The 6,270-nt window shown below is 36.8% G+C and overlaps 1 pseudogene; it reads left to right on the top strand.

The window, feature by feature from the left end:
* Positions 1–1,182: 1,182 nt before the first annotated feature.
* On the top strand, positions 1,183–3,100 carry LOC104657436 (annotated as a pseudogene).
* The last annotated feature ends 3,170 nt before the right edge of the window (positions 3,101–6,270 follow it).

The following is a 6,270-nucleotide window of genomic DNA, read 5'->3' as shown; positions in this document are numbered from 1 at the left end:
AAGAGCAAGCATTTGGTTTTCCTCCCCTGAGGATTGTGACACTTTCAAGTAGAATCTATCAAATTCCAGCAGCCTGGACAAATAGCATACCACAGCACTCATGCATTGCTACAATATGTGACAAAAACACTATGATATAACACCTTTGAGATGTTTTCATATATTCACATTTGAGTTGCTCTGATCTTAGGACATTGAACAGCTTTGAAAAAAAAAATCTCAGTAACTATAATTTACTTTGTTTTTTTTTTGACACCTGTGTTGTTATCTGTTTTTTAATTCTAAGGAATGAGTCCTCAGTTACATCTGTCTGCCATTGCTTAAGTCAACTAAAGGGAATACTTCAGAGAAAAAAAAAATAGTCAAAATTAGAATGCACAGGAACATAGAATATTTAGAGGTGATAAATACCACAACTAAGTGTTTGTAATCACAGTTTAGAGACCTCCAGAGAATTCGATTCCTGAGCATTTAGAATCTTTAAATCTAGGTTGGAAGATGTGTCTTTGACATTAATTCTCATTTAATAAAATAACTGCATTTACATTGTGCTGTTTTGCTAAGAAAAGAGAATTGTGCCATCGTGAAGTAAAATTTATTTTACATATTGACATAAAGGGAAAGGCCTAGGTCTCTTAAAAGATACAGGATAGTTTTATTAACACTAAGTGCAAAGGAATTTATATGACCCAATGTTCACTCATTTATTTTTTGAGTTATCTGTTTAATAAATTTATGTTAAATACAATTGAACTGATATGTTATTATGTTATATATGTCCTGATAAAGGACAATTGATCCAATTTGTAGTTGGAGGATAGCAGAGGAGGTTGCCTGGGGAAGGTAACAATTAATCTAAACACAAAAACATAAGGGGTGAGTTGGAATGAGGCAGACATTTCCAACAAAGGGAATACAGAGGACAGATGTGGAGAGACACAGAACAGCATGCTGTAGGAACTCCAACAAAGTAAACATGACACAAACCATAGCTGAACTATATCTGGTAAGGACTCAGGGCAAACTGGCAATGTGATGTCCCTTCTTTAAGTACATGTTTCTCATTTATTTATTGGTTAGGGAGAAAATAACTTTATTAAATCATTCATATCTCTGTTAAAAATAAGAGAGTTGGTGGTAAGAAGTTGCGTAGCAGCACAGTGAGGTACCTCTGATGAAATTATGACCAGGTGGGCACGAGTTAGTACTGCATGTAACAAGAGACCTTTGTCTATAACACCACGGGAGGACGTGGAGAAGGGATCCTTTGAGGGAACAAGCCAGAACCTACCAAAGTGTAAACACCTTGAAGCCAATAGGCTATCCCTTAAAAATGACAAACACCAAGGAAAACACAAAAATAACAAAGAGAAAAAAGAGTACTTAAATAAAGATGTGAATGCAGTCATGGAATACCTAAGACAGAATTCACAGATGGTTCATAATGGGCAAATTATAGCCACAGACAGTAAGGAAGTAAGGGAGGAAATTGCAGTTGCTTTAAAGAAAGACAGTCAAAAGAAACTACCATCAGAGTGAAGAGGCAACCTATAGAATGGGAGAAAATTTTTGCAATCTACTCATCTGACAAAGGGCTAATATCCAGAACCTATAAAGAACTCATTCAAATTTACAGGAAAAAAACAACCCCATAAAAAAGTGGGTAAAGGATATGAACAGACACTTCTCAAAAGAAGACATTCATACAGCCAACAGACACATGAAAAAATGCTCATCATCACTCACCATCAGAGAAATGCCAATCAAAACCACAGTGAGATACCATCTCACACCAGTTAGAATGGCAATCATTAAAAAATCAGGAAACAACAGGTGCTGGAGAGGATGTGGAGAAATAGAAACACTTTTACACTGTTGGTGGGACTGTAAACTAGTTCTGTTGGTGGGACTGTAAACTAGTTCAACCATTGTGAAAAACAGTGTGGCGATTCCTCAAGGATCTAGAACTAGAAATACCATTTGACCCAGCCATCCCACTACTGGGTATATACCCAAAGGATTATAAATCATGCTGCTGTAAAGACACATGCACACGTATGTTTATTGCAGCACTATTCACAATAGCAAAGACTTGGAATCAACCCAAATGTCCATCAGTGACAGACTGGATTAAGAAAATGTGGCACATATACACCATAGAATACTATGCAGCCATAAAAAAGGGTGAGTTCACGTCCTTTGTTAGGACATGGATGAAGCTGGAAACCATCATTCTCAGCAAACTATTGCAAGAACAGAAAACCAAATACCGCATGTTCTCACTCATAGGTGGGAAACGAACAATGAGATCACTTGGACACAGGAAGGGGATCATCACACACCAGGTCCTATTGTGGGGAGGGGGTCGGGAGGGATAGCATTAGGAGATATACCTAATGTAAATGATGAGTTAATAGGTGCAGCACACCAACATGGTGCATGTATACATACGTAACAAACCTGCACGTTGTGCACATGTACCCTAGAACTTAAAGTATAATTAAAAAAAAAAAAAAAAAAGACAGTCGATGGGAAGGAAGAAGATTAAAAAGACAAATGGCAAAGAAAAATGCAATGGTGTGTTTCCATTGTAGAAAATCACATCATGGAATTGCAGATTGCCTTGCTGCCCTTGAAAATCAAGATACGGGCACTGGAATGTTACAGGTGTGGGTACACAGAGCATGAAACAACCAAATGTAAGGCGAAAGTACACCCGGGTCTTGGTGAATTTCATGTTTTGTTTGCGGAGAAATGGGGAGCCTGTCTAGATCTTGTCCTGATAATCCCAAAGGACTCTATGCTGGTGGTGGTGGTTGCAAACTTTGTGGCTCTGTGAAACATTTAAAGAAAGATTGCCCTTAAGTTAGAATTCAGATCGAATGGGCACAGTCAGTTGCTGGCAAAGGGAATGAGTGCAGACTATGAAGAAATTTTGGATGCACCTAAACTGCAGAAACCCAAAACAGAAATACCTAAAGTTGTTAATTTTTGGTATCAACTAACACTATCCTTAGTTACCACCTCATTGTTACTCCCTAAACTAGGCCCATCTCACAAGTTAGAGTTGGGCTTCCTTGTAGCCAGGACTATACTGTAGATATCAGTATGATCTGGGTGTGGTCAAAAACAGTTTCCTTTATTCTGTCCATCAAATAATACTTCTACCACTGTTCAGAGAAAATTGAAGAAAAGAGTAAGATGATTAAATGGTTTATCTAAGAACACGTTTTAAGAGGCAGAACATAGATATAACTAAGTGGTTATATACCTGATTGTAACAGTCATCTTTAATAAAAGCAAAATCATGCATAAATATAAAAGACCCCTAAACAAAGGGGCGGTTTTCATTGTATTGTTAAAAAAAGACAGTTATTTACATATAAGTATGTAACAAAATATTTTAATTTATATGAATTTGATGGTAAAACATCTTTGTCTCCATTGATGGATATTATTTATTTGATAAGAGCAATACCAATAATTGTTTGTTTAGTTACATTGAATTATTGTTCAGTTTTCCCAGATTAACAGGCACCATTATTTTCTTATTCATTCTGGTTATGCATAATAATTCTTTATATACTGGCAATATGTGCCAGTATTCAGTTGTTTTTCTCCTTCTGACTGCAGTGTTGACTGTCTTCTTGGAGAGATGACTTTGCTCCCCAAAGAACTACATTGTTATAGACTCTTTCTTTAGAACTCATCTCCAGTCGTTGAGATGCAATAAAAAAATGGACTTTGGGTTCCAGCTCTGCTACTCATCTGTGAGGCCTTTAGAGAGTTATTCAACTGTCTGAACTTTAGCTTTTAGGTCTGTAAAACAGAGAAAATGATGTCTTCCTTATAAAGATCTTAGAGTTTAGCTGAGAGAACTGAAAAAAAAAATCTAATATCACAGAAAGCAAATTCTAGTTCCCTTCCTGCTTTGTGCACTTAACAAAATATCCAGACTTCTTGATTTCCTTCTTTTCTGTCAGAAGTAATAAGGCTCAATCATATTCACAAAATATTGTTTTGAATAATATTTTTGCCTCTTCTGAAAGGTTAAATACAAACACAAAAGAAGATACAGGACCCTAGGCTATGAGCAGATCTGAAGAATAGTTCCAAAATTGCACAGTGCAATAATGCCATCTTGGAAATCTGTGTGCAGTCTGTCTGATCGTCTATATTGAAGTCCAGTTCCCATTTGGGTAATTGATTTTACGTATTTATTGGAAGACAGTCAGGGTACCTTTTTTTTTTTTTTTTTTTTTTTTTTGAGATGGAGTCTCGCTCTGTCGTCCGGACTGGAGTGCGGTGGCCGGATCTCAGCTCACTGCAAGCTCCGCCTCCCGGGTTTACGCCATTCTCCTGCCTCAGCCTCCCGAGTAGCTGGGACTACAGGCGCCCGCCACCTCGCCCGGCTGGTTTTTTTTTTTTTTTTTTTTTTTTTTTTTTTTTTTTTTTTGTATTTTTTAGTAGAGACGGGGTTTCACCGTGTTAGCCAGGATGGTCTCGATCTCCTGACCTCGTGATCAGCCCGTCTCGGCCTCCCAAAGTGCTGGGATTACAGGCTTGAGCCACCGCGCCCGGCCCAGTCAGGGTATCTTTATACAGGCTTTGTGATTCCTCCCTGAGTCCTACTAAAGTTGTATTACATAGAGGCCAGAGGGAAGTGCAGAGTAAAAATAGGTTAAGAGACTGATTAGCCCATTCGGGAGCTGGGGTTTTAATTCTGTGTTTTCAGTGTGGTTATTCATCTCTTATTTCTTTACCTATGTTACCTTTCCATAAGTCTCTTTTGTATCTCTCAAACTCTTGAACTTCATCCTGTGAATTTATGGAAGTAATTTAAAGGTGGGCCTCAATGACCTCAAATGCAGCCAGCAGTAAATTCTAGGGCATTCTCTTGAAGCTAAAGTTTGCACTGTTTTCAAGTGAAAAATACTTTTTTGGAGTCATTTTTAGGAACTAAACAGGATCTTGTTTCTGATTTTCTGCTGATACACTGGCAGATTCACATTCTTCTCTTAACTTCCTCCCTATTTATCTTCCTATTGCTCCACCTTCTTCAGAATACCATATTCCTTCACCTTACATTGGGCAGGGCAATGGGAGCTAAGGTTGTTGATCCAAGAGGAACACAGCTAAATGACACAAATGGGTTGTACCCACAAATCCAACATCACAGTATTGTAATCAATACAGGGTTCAGTACTATGCATGGTTTCAGACATGGTCACTATGTCCTGAGGATTGTAGAGGCCAAGAACACCAGGGATTGGAGAGTTCAGGAAATATTTAATGGAAGAAGTTGCATATGAGCTGGACTTCCATGACTTTTTGTCTTTTATATGTTTGTCTGATTATAACAATAGCACATGCTTATTGATAAGTATTTGGAAAATGCAGATGCATATAAAAAAGAAATGAAAACTATCATAAGCTCATCAGTCTGAGATAACCACTGTGTTTGTGTCTTTATTATAGATAATAAGTATTTTTCATGTTTCAAATGTTTTTAATTTTAAAACATTAAAACAAACATAAAACATTTAAAGCATTAAAATCAAAATTTTAATTTTAAAAACATTTAAAAATTCTATAAAGTTAATTATTTTGTAAATAAGTCATTAATTTACACAGACTCCATATGATTATTTCATGTATTCATCTAACAAATATTTACTATATGACCACCTATGTGTTAGACATTCTAAGATTGGAGGTATAATAATATACAAGCTAGAAAAGTCATTGTCCTCATGGAGCTTACATTCTCTGGGGAGGACAATAGCAAGCAAACAGTTCCTGTGTGTGTAAAGGGGGTTGTAGGCGTGCACACATGTATATCAAGTAGTGATGAATGTATAAGGAATAGAGGTTAGAGAGTGATGGGAGATACTTCAATTCTTTCCAACTTTTTAGTAATAAAATAAGTGCCTGGATATCTACTCTTAGCAATAGCACTGTAGTCCCCCCTTATCGGTAGTTTCACTTTCTAAGGTTTTAGCTACCTGCATTTAACTGTAATCTGAAAATAGGTGAGTACAGCACAAAAAGATATTCTGAAGGACAGAGAAAGAGAGCCCACATTCACAAAAGTTTTATTACAGCACATTGTTATAATTGTTGACAATATTATTATTTTTTGTTGTTAATCTCTTAATGTGCCTAATTTATAAATTGAACTTCATCAGCGGTATATATGCATAGGAAAAAACATAGTATCATGGTCTACATAGGGTTCAGTACTATCTGTGGTTTCAGGCATCCAATGAG

This window comes from Rhinopithecus roxellana, chromosome 15 (assembly GCF_007565055.1).
Source record: "Rhinopithecus roxellana isolate Shanxi Qingling chromosome 15, ASM756505v1, whole genome shotgun sequence".
Taxonomy (NCBI): Eukaryota; Metazoa; Chordata; class Mammalia; order Primates; family Cercopithecidae; genus Rhinopithecus; species Rhinopithecus roxellana.
This window is presented reverse-complemented; position numbering and strand designations above follow the sequence as displayed.